Raw genomic sequence first — 11,227 nt, forward strand, 5'->3', positions numbered from 1 at the left:
AGGTGTGCACCACCACTGCCTGCCCCCCCCTTTTTTTTAATTTTGTAATAATGTTTATGTACAAAAAACTCAGTGTACATTTAACCCAGGTTAGTGGCGAGTTCTTCAGCCTTTGCCTTTTCCAGCTTGGCAATGCGAGCCACAGACTTAGGACCCAGGACGTTGCCGCCCCAGTGGAGGCGGATCTTGGCATATCTGTCATTATAATTGGTCCTAATAGCTTCCACCAGCTTAGCCAGAGCACCCTTGTCTTCTGAGTTAACCTGTGTGAAGGCAACAGCGGTTTTTGTCTTCCTGTGGACCTTGATGATGCAGTAGGGCGCCCCATCTTTCAATACAGGGCAGGCAGGAAAACCATCAGCTCAGTGGGGTCTACATCATGGGCAATCACCACCAGCTGAGCCTTCTGTTCTCCACCAAGGTGGTGACTGTGTTGACTCCTGCTCGGAGGACAGGTGGTCTCTTAGTTGGGACGCTCCCCTTTGCCCGCTTTCTTCTCAGCACTGGCCAGTAGCCTTTGCGTCTCCTGCTTTGTCTCTGGCCTGTACTTGTGGGCAACCTAAAGCAGCTGAGTAGCTGTTTGCCTGTCCAAGGCCTGGGTGAACTGGGTAATGGCAGGATCTGCCTAGCTGTGTCTCCCCAGTACTGGGATTACACAAAGCACGCTACAATGTAGCATTTTAAACACTGGTTTGGAGGATCGAATTCAAGTCCTTGTGTTTGCAAGGCAAGGACTACACTGGCTGAGCCATTTTCCCCAGCCCCCAGACATTTTTGTCTTTCCATTTTTAATTAAAAAATTTAATATAAGCAAATTGCAAATAAAAAAATCACACGGCAAAATCAGTTTCAAAGCAGATAGAACTTTGAGGAAGAACTCTGAGGCTGTTTATCTAGGTTCAAGGCAGTTTCTATTTTTAAAAGGCCCAGATCAGAATAACTTCAGGTCTTCCAATGGCTGGGAGAGAGAAGACTTGACACCTCTGCTGGTTTCTATGGCAACCATCAACAGCTAAGATAATGCCAGTAAAAGAACTAGGGGACTTGGTGGTTTTGCCACTTTGTGTTATGTGCAGCCAGATCACAGTTAATTTATTCTGAAGGCAAATGCATAGTCCACTCAACTAAGCTCTGCTGTTCTCCAGTTTTGAGGGGAGAGTGCACAGGTTAGCAAGAGAGGTCAAGTGGGGGGGGCAGGGGGGGCTCCCTCTCATCTTCATGGAATCTGCAGATGCATTTCTTGCCACTTTGAAGAGATTAGTTGGTGACCTACTTCCTGTTACACAAGTTATGCTGTCATGATTCCAGAGGGCTGTGCTCAAAATAGCCCTGTGCACTTGTTTGCCATGAAAGCTCAGAGTGGCAGGCACACGTGCTTTTCCACAAAGAAGTGGACTGCATGGTCCAGGCACTGAATAAGGGCTCCCTCTCAGATATTCGTGCCACGGGCTCCAGGTTTGAGACAAGGACACAGAAGTGTCTGTCACTGTCTTCTCATGTCATCCCCTAAGAAACAGATCTCTCAGAAACATCTGGCCTTATGACCCTCCTTGCACATGGTACAGGGCCCTTTGATAACGAAGCACAGGGCCACCTCCCTTTGTTTGAAACAAAGTTTTCAGGATGGTCAGCTGAGGCTTTTCTGCAGTGCATTAAGAACTCAGAACTGGCAGGGCAGTGGTGGCACCTCTGTTCCCAGCACTCAGGAGGCTAAAGGAGAAGTAAGGCTAAAGGGGTTGGAGGCCAGCCTGGTCTACACAGTGAGTTCCAGGTCAGCCAGGGCTACACAGAGAGACCTGTCCAGAAAAAAAAAAAAAGCGCAACAACAAAAAGGGGATTCAGAACTAGAGGCGCATTTATTGTTAGCATTCTGTCTAAGCTCCACCCCACAGTTGCCTGGCAACAGACAGGTAGGCCTGGCCCTCTATCAAAGGGGCTACTTGCCCCCTCCTCGATCTTTTGTTCCTCTCTTGTTTCTTGCTCTTTCCCTGCCTCCCTTCCCCTTCTCTCCCCATTCCCTCCCCCCCCCCCTTGTGCTCAAGGCTGGCCTCTGCTCGCGCTCTCTCTCTCTCTCTCTCTCTCTCTCTCTCTCTCTCTCTCTCTCTCTCCTACTCTCTTAATTCCCCTCCCCATGCCCTTAATACTCTCTATTCCATACTATAGTCGTCACCGCCGTCGTCATCGTCGTCGTCGTCACCGTTGTCTGGCTGTGGCTGTGGTGTGGCTGGTCCCTCAGAGGGAAGGGGTGTGGGCCCACTGAGGCACCCATGGGTGGAGGTGGGCACACCTCTACAGAACGCATCTCTCCTCTCTATTTCTTTATAAACACATCAGATGTAGCTCGATTCACCAGCAGAGCTTCTCTAGCATTTGCAAAGCCTTGGGTTTGATGCTCTGCACATCTCTGGTGATACACAGCTACCCCAGCAGCTGCGGGAAGGGAAGGAGGATCAGATATCAAAGTCATTCTTGGCAGAGTTCAATGCCAAACTGTGTTTGTTGTAGGAGACCCGGTCTCAGGAAACAAACAACAACCCTCTCTCCAAAAGGCAGCCCTAGATTACCTCCTGAGAGCAGGGTGATGTTTGAATACAAAGCCTTGTTGGAGGAAGTAGATCAGAGCCCGCCCACGGCCTCACCCCACTTCCGCAGCTTCCTGTTACTGCTGCCATGATGGACAACCAGCCTTCTGGAACCATGCGCCCAAAAGAAAGCAACAACAAAAACCCTCTTTCTTCTATAACTGGCTCTTGGTTGCAGCATTTTATCACAGCCACAGAAAAGTACCCAACAGGCGGGAGAAAGGTTTTCTACTCACTCTGTTGTGTGGATGACTGTGTCAGTCTAGACTTGCTTTCTCTGCATGTTCCCTCTCCACTACTGAGATGCCACTATTCCCAGGAGCTTCTCAGGAAGAAGAGAACATCAGCCTGATGGATGGTGTCTTAGACATGGTTTCTATTCCTGCACAAACAGCATGATCAAGAAGCAAACTGGGGAAGAAAGGGTTTATTCAGCTTACACTTCCACACTGCTGTTCATCACAAAAGGAAGTCAGGACTGGAACTCAAGCAGGTCAGTTAGCAGGAGCTGATGCAGAGGCCATGGAGGGATGTTACTTACTGGCTTGCTTTCTTATAGAACCCAGGACTACCAGCCCAGAGATGGCACCAATCACAAGCCCCACCCCCACCCCTTTGATCACTAGTTGAGAAAATGCCCCACAGCTGGAGCTCATGGAGGCACTTCCCCAACTGAAGCTCCTTTCTCTGTGATGAGTCCAGCCTGTGTCAAGCTGACACACAAAACCAGCCAGTACAGATGGATGTGTCAAGGCCTGTGTTTTACGTCCCTGTGTCTGGCACAAAGATTTGTTTGTTCAGTGCTGACTGTGTGCTGAGCTCGGTGCTAGGCAACATGACCCTAGGCCTCCTGAAATTTAAAATTTCGTGGCAACAAAGCCAACAAACCTCCTTCCTAAAGAAAGCGAGCAGGCTACATGTTTGGGCTGTGTCTCTTGGCAGCAAGGACTTGCAGGAGTCAAGCGGGAAAAACCAACATTAGATGAGAGCCACTGTGCTCCAGGACCTGGTGAAGACGGCTATCTGCCTTAAGCCACGCCAGATCTCTGATGATTTTGCATTCTTCTGTAAGAATGGAAGTAACTTGCTGAGATTCAGAGACATCCCATAGGCACAGTCAGAACATGAACTCAGACTTTCCTGAGCCCCAATTCCTGCAAAAAAATGTCCTCCCAAATAAAACAAGAATTAGCCCTGCCTTCTGGAAAAAAACAAACAAACAAGAGACCAGAGTCTGTGAGGGGCACGTCCACGGTCACTGGCATAGCCAGCTGAGCTGGTACTAACCACGGCCTACCATCTCCTGCTCTCCGGCATTTCCCTAGCTCACTTGAAGCCTGTTCCCCACACTTTTCTTTCCTTGTGCCAGATGGTGGCTGTCACCAGTTATATCACCCATGAAGTGGCATCATGACTGTCACTTTCAAAAGAGGTGGGTGAGGCGCAGGTGGAGCGGCTGCTTCTTGCTTCTGAGGTCCTCACAGATCTGTATCCCTGGTACAGACTCTGAAACTGAGGCCACCTTTTTGCCTCACTTTGGCTGTTCCTTGGGGCCCTGTAGCCCCTCTTTCTGTCAGTTCTGCTCCTCTGGAGAACTACTACAGATGCCCAGGTGCCCCCCAAGGGGGGCACCAAGTCGGTAAAACATTCCCACATTAATATTGATTGCTAGATATCCGTAAGCACTTTACAATGTCTACCGTGGGTGCTTGCACATCTCCTATGCACAATTCTGTGGCTAAGCAGGAAGAGGAATGGAATCTGCTGGTGGTGTTGCTTACATTGTGTCCCTAATGTCCCCCATACAGTAACAGCAAAGAAGCAAGATTGGCCTTTCCTGTTTGGTTAATGCATCAGTTGTCTAAAAAGTGCTTAGTTAGAAGTGGTGTGCATCTATGATCCCAGCATTCAGTAGGCGGAGACAAAGAATGGGAAGAAAATTTGAGGCCAGGATGGACTGCATGTGAGAATCCATCTTGAACAGAAAGAGTAAATGGAAAAAGAAAAGGGAGAGGGGAAGAGGAGGAGGAAGAGGAGGAAAAGGAAAAAGAGAGGAGGAAGAAAAAGATTTATGAAGTTGATCTCTTCAAGAGAGTGAACCAGATATTATCTGTGTCCTGAAACAGAAGGGCCTCAAAGATGCCATAGGACAGAGTCAAAGTCCAGTCAAACCAGTGGGAAGTTATCAGAGAGTGCTGGGGGCCTTTGTGTCTGGAAAGTGCTTGTACCAAGGAGAGCACACAACCTATGAGCAAGGAGAACCAAAGAGCTCCATCTAGTGATTCCAGTGAGTTCTTCTCATGATGAAATTAGTATGACTAAAGCAAGACTGCCCTTCACAGGTGAGCGCCAAAAAAGAAACCGTGCAAATAAAACACAGAGCACCAAACCATTCCACACAGGACCCCCAACACGTATAAGTCATATTATAAATATATATATTTACATATATAAATTTATATAAATCAAAATATTTTATGTGGAACATTTTATGTTCATAAAACTATATACTGGCAAGTAAATAATTTTTATTCATTAGGAACACCAGTTCTTAACACATGGACACCTTCTGCTTTTGTATTGATGTCATTACTTTTTGTAGTCTGTATCATTGTCTTAGGGTTTCTATTGTGCAACAAAATACCATGACCATAAAGCAAGTTGGGGAGTGTGTCACTGGAGGAAGTCAGGGCAGGGCAGGGACCTGGAGGCAGGAGCTGATGCAGAGGCCATGGAGGTGCTGCTTACTGGCTTGCTGGGCCTTTTATGGAACACAGGACCACCAGCCCAGGATGGCACCACCCACAATGGGCTAGGCCCTCCCCCATGAATCAATAATTAAGAAAATACCTTACAGCTGGATCCTGTGAAGACCTTTTCTCAATTGAGGGTCCCTCTATTATGATAAGTCTAGCTTATCTCAAGTTGACATAAGACTAGCCAGCACAACTGACTCCTTGTCAATGTGACACACACAAACATATCACTGTTAAGCCACAACCCTTCATTTCTTATTCATTCCCAAGATCTCAAAATAATAACTTCAAAAGTCCCACAGCCTTTCAAAATTCAAATACATTATAATTTCAGTCCCTTTAAAAAATAGTCAAACTCTTAAAATTCTAAGTCTTTTAAAATTAAAAAACTCTCAACTCTGGGCTTTGGTAAAATAAAAAACACTTTTTTTTTTAAACTTCAAAAGAAAAGAACCAGGGCACAGTCACAATCTGAACAAAGCAAAACTAAATTCCCAACAGTATAAATACAGAATGCCATGTGTCTAGGATCTACTCTCAATCCTTCAAAGGGCTTGGGTCTGTTGCTCTGCCTTCTGCAGCACAGACAGTCTGTCTCCTCTAACAGCCTCTCCTAGGCTCTCTTTAAGGTGCCAGACCTCAACTTCTTTGCATGACCCCTTCAGTCCTGGGACTTCAACTGCCACTGAGGCTGCACCTTCATCAGTGGTGCAGTGGCCTTCCATGGCCTCTCACAGTGTCAAGCTTGCCTTCAAAACCAGTACCACCTAGTTGATTTTTTTTGGGGTTTTCGAGACAGGGTTTCTCTGTGTAGCCCTGGCTATCCTGGAACTCACTCTATAGACCAGGCTGGCCTGGAACTCAGAAATCCACCTGCCTCTGCCTCCCAAGTGCTCACCTGCTTGATTCTTATACTATCAAGTTCAGCTGCCAGCTTGAGAAATAGCCTTGGCTGCTGTCTTAGTTATGGTCTCCACTGCTGTTACAAAACACCATGACCCAAAAGCAAGTCGACGAGGAAAGGGTTTATTCAGTTTACACTACCATGTTGCTGTTCATCATTGAAGGGAATCAGGACAGGAACTCAACAAACAGGGAAGAATCCTGGAGGCAGGAGCTGATGCAGAGGCCATGAAAGAGTACTGCTTACTCTTCAGGGGAAGAGGCTTGTTTCCCCTGACTTCCTCAACCTGCTTTCTTACAGAACCCAGGACCGCCAGTGCAGAGATGCCACCACCCAGGCCCTCCTCCATTGATCACTAATTGAGAAAATGCCTTACAGCTGCATCTCATGGAGGCATTACCTTAACTGAGGCTCCTTCTTTGATGACACTAGCTTGTGTCAAGTGGACATGCAAAACCAGCCAGTACAGCCACCTCCGGGTCACAGCCTCTGTGTGCTCTCAGAAACACTTCCCAGAAGATTTCACCTCAGTGATGATCCCTTCTTAATCACCACTAGTTTCTCAGCTCCAGGCAACCAGCATTGAGTATCCCAACAAAGCAGAGGTTTCACTTTAGTAGTCCTGGTATCTTGTTAATCACAGCTGATTCTTCAGCCCCAGATAACATTCTTCAGCCCCAGCTAACCGGAACCACAGATTCTCCACACAAAAAGCCTGGTAGCACCTTTGCTTCCCTCTGAAATTTCACAAACACCTCCATCACCTCTACTGCTTTTAAAACTCATTGACTTTTCTAGCCCAAAGTTCTAAAGTCCTTCCACAATCCACATAAAAACAACACGGTCAGGTCTATCTCAGCAATACCTCATTATCCTGGTACCATCTTGTCTTAAGGTTTCTATTGCTACAACAAGAAACCATGACCACAAAGCAAGTTGGGGAAAACAGTTTATTGGGCTTACACTTCCAAACTGTAGTCCATCACTGAAGGAAGCCAGGACAGGAACTCGAACAGGGCAGAAACCTGGAGGCAGGAGCTGATGCAGAGGCCATGGAGGGCTGCAGCAGAGTGACTTATTTCACCTGGCTTGCTCAGCCTGCTCTCTTATAGAGCCCAGGACCACCAGCCCAGGGTGGCACCGCCCACAATGGGCTGGTCCCTTCCCCAACAATCACTAATTAATAAAACACCTTACTGCTGGATCCTATGGAGGCATTTTCTCAGGTGAGGTTGCCTTATTTCAGAAAACTCTTATGTTAGCTTGACATTAATACTAGCCAACACAATTACCCTTATGATCATAGATTGTCTATCTCTGAAATGTTCTTTACAATATTTATGGTTTTCTTTCTTACACACACTTAGGATTTTGCATATACTTGTGTTATACTTGTGCATAGGGGGTAAATGTAAACCTTTGGGGAATGAAGCATTCATTTGTGTGTATGAGAGAGCAAGAGTGAAAGAGAGGAAGACAAAGGAAGGCCTAAAGCCAATGGAACCCGGCACTTCCTCAACTATCATAAATGCTTTGCCAAGCATTTGGTCTAAAGTTATGGTCAGCCAAGTTATGGTCTAGGGGATAACAGAGCCTGCGTCTAGGTGGAACAAGGGCTGGAGCCTTTGCCTCTCTGCATATATTCCTAGAAGACGGAGACGGGCGTCATTGACAGGCAAGCGAAATACAGTCCTCTCTGATGACCGTGAGTCATGTCACATATGGAGTGTGGCAGCTCACATGTGGAGGCAGCAGATGGTAACTGCAGAAACAGTGTGTCTGACAGCTAGGTATATGTGGGTAATTAGCTCAAGTCGACATGTAATAAAAACAAGCTTGTGTCTTAGGGTTTCTATTACTGTGATGAAACACCATGACCATAAGCAACTTGGGGAGGAAAGAGTTTATTTCACTTGTACCTACGTATTACAGTTCATCATGTAGGGAAGTCAGCGCAGGAACTCAAGCAGAGCAGGAACCTGGAGGCAGGAGCTGACTTAGAGGCCAAGAGGAGTGCTTTACTGGGTGCTCCTTTCTCAGAACCCAGGACCACCAGCCCAGGGAGAGATAGCACCTCCCACAGAGAGCTGGGCCATCAATCAAGAAAATGCACCATGGGTTAATCTCATGCGAACATTTTCTCAACTGGGTTTCCCTCTTTCAAAATGACTCTAGTTTGTGTCAAGCTGACATAAAACCATCCAGCACAGTACGTTATTAGAATATTTCTCGTTTTAATATCATCCAGATATCAACAACCAAAATAACTGTCATATCTGAGATGCAAGTATATTTTTAAACTTTTGGTGCCAAAATATGTCCTGAATTCTGCCACATCAACCACAGTAGAATCTGTGTGACAAGTTCCACACCAGGCAATAGACTTCCAAAGAAGGCCTCCTGGAACCGGCTGTGGAACTCTTGGCCAGAACGACATATTGAGCCGTAGTTCTCATGGCCAATTTATCTGTTTTGTTTTCTTTTATTCCTTTTCTTACTTACAACATGATCCCGATAGCCTAGGCCAAGATCTTAAGCGAGAATAATGGGTAAGAAACCATCCCTTGAGATGGGATCACTAACATGACCTTATCTCTGGGGAAACTAACACTTTATAAATCATTTACAAAATTATATAATAGCATTGATAAAAACTTTCCCAAAATAAAATTTCATATGGCTACATGTATGTCATCGGAGGTGGCTTTGGTATATAGTAAAGAATGCCTCAAATAAAAAGAATTAAAATAGCTTAAATTTATGTTTGAAGATTTACAAAAAACATCAGGCATTAGATGTTAGACAATAATTGACCATAAAGTTGTATTAACCTGCTCTTGGAAATGTGCCCCTAGCCTTGGATGACTGCTCCACTGAACACATCCTTTCAGAGTTTTACACTTGGATGATTTCTACTAATCATGATGTTGCCTGTTCTGTTTGTGATCCACTGAGTCCATCTTTTCAGAATTGTAATGTTTGCTTGATTTTTGTGTTTTACTGTGCCAAATGATAATGTTGGTATTTGTCACTGAACACATCTTCTAAAGGTTGTAATATTTGTTTTTTTAAGATATAAAAACCTGTGCTTGAGAACTGCAAAATACACTCAGATTCATACTGCCTCTGTGTTTGTTTCTGATTGTCACCCCAGAATCTTTGCCCACCTAGCCTTCAAGGATGCTCATCCCAGGGACTCCCATACACTACTGGGGTGGTCCATGACAGAATTCATATGAAGCAGACCCAGACAGTATGTGCATTATGGCTTGGATGTGCTTTGAGCAAGTTTCCCAAGAGTTTGTGTGTTGGAGCTGGGTCCAAGGGCAGTGATAAGGAAAGTGGTGAAACCACCACGAAGCGGAGTTGGAAGGTCAGATTCTCAGGCACTGCTCCAGGAACACACTGAAGTGGTTCAAATGGAGCCCTGTTAGTTCTCATGAGTGTGGGATAATAAAGTCTGTCTTCTTCTTTCTTTCTTACTTTCTTCTGCTGCTCTTTTTCCTTTGTCTCTGTTTTTAGCTAAGCAAGCGCTCTAGCACCAAGTTAAACTCTTAGCTCACCATTTTCCTTTCTGCTTCTTTGCGATGTAAACACACGGCTAACCTTGACAAGAGACTAAACTGGGGCTGCCTGAACTTGAACCTTTGGTCTTTAACACTGAGTTAAGTAATTTTCATTGATTTTAAAGTTCTTAGCTTTCAGCATTTATAACAGCAACAGAAAACAGATGTCTTAGTTACTTTCCTATGGCTGAAAAAAAAATTACCATGACCGAGAAAACTTATAAAAGAAAGCATTTAAATGGCCCTATAGTTTCAGAGGGTTAGCATCCATGACAGTGGAGCAAAGTTACAGTGGCAGGAACAAGTGCAGCTCACATCTTGATCCACAAGTAGAGACAGAGAAAGATGACTCAAAATGACTAGTCTTTTGAAACCTCAAAGCCCACCTGCAATGACATACTTCCTCCAACACAGCCACATTTCCTAACCCTCCCCAAACAGCCACCGACCAGGGACCAAGTATTCAAACAGCCTATGGGGTCATTCTCACACACACACCACATTCCTCTCCCTGACCCCCACAGGCTCATGGCCATAGCATACTACAAAAGCATGTAGTGCAACTTCAAAAGGCCCCTCAGTCTTTCAGTTCTAAAGCCCAAAGTCAAGTCTCTTCTAAGACTCAAAGCAATTTCTTTCTTTTTTGTTTGTTTGTTTGTTTAAAGGTTTCTTTGTTTTGTTTTTGGCATGGTCTCTCACTGAACTGGAGCTCTGTGATTCAGCCAGAGTGGCTGGCCCCAGTCATCCTCCTGCCTCTACCTCTCCAGAGCAGTGGCCAGCAGACCCACCTTTGGGTGGGTGTAGGGGCCTAGCTCAGGTCCTCATGTGCACAGCAAGCCTTTTACTGATGGAGACATCTCCCCAACCCCAGGGGCCTGCAGTCTTCATCTGGAACAGCTGGCTGGTGCCAACCATGTTACCAGCCTTGTCTTCTGTTATCTTTACTTCTTGTTACAATTAGACAATAACCGGTCAGGCAGCTGTTTCTTTAGCTGTGGCCACATACATTTCTTCCCTAGGCCGATGAACACGCTTCTCTCCTCTTCCCTTGACCTACCTTGCCAGGCCCCTGTGCACATCTGGTTCTCACTGGGCAGAGAGCCTTTGCTCAGTATCACTGAATTTATTTAAAATTTGATTTTTTTTTTGGTTCATTGTGATTTTTAAAAAATATTTACTTAAAATAGCTACCTCAATTACTCTCTCAATTCTTCTCTATCTAAACCCTGCTAATCTGGACCAGTACTGGCTTCTCCTTGGAACTTTTTCAGTGAATTAAAACAAGTACCATATAACACAAGGGTTTTCAGCATTGCGTTTGGCACCACCAACACTATATCCTGGGATGAGAGTCTCTTCTTGCTTATTCTGCCTAGGGTTAGATTAGTTCCTCTCCTCATTTGCCACCATCAATTAAGC

Source organism: Apodemus sylvaticus, chromosome 12 (genome assembly GCF_947179515.1).
Source record: "Apodemus sylvaticus chromosome 12, mApoSyl1.1, whole genome shotgun sequence".
In the NCBI taxonomy this organism is placed as follows: domain Eukaryota; kingdom Metazoa; phylum Chordata; class Mammalia; order Rodentia; family Muridae; genus Apodemus; species Apodemus sylvaticus.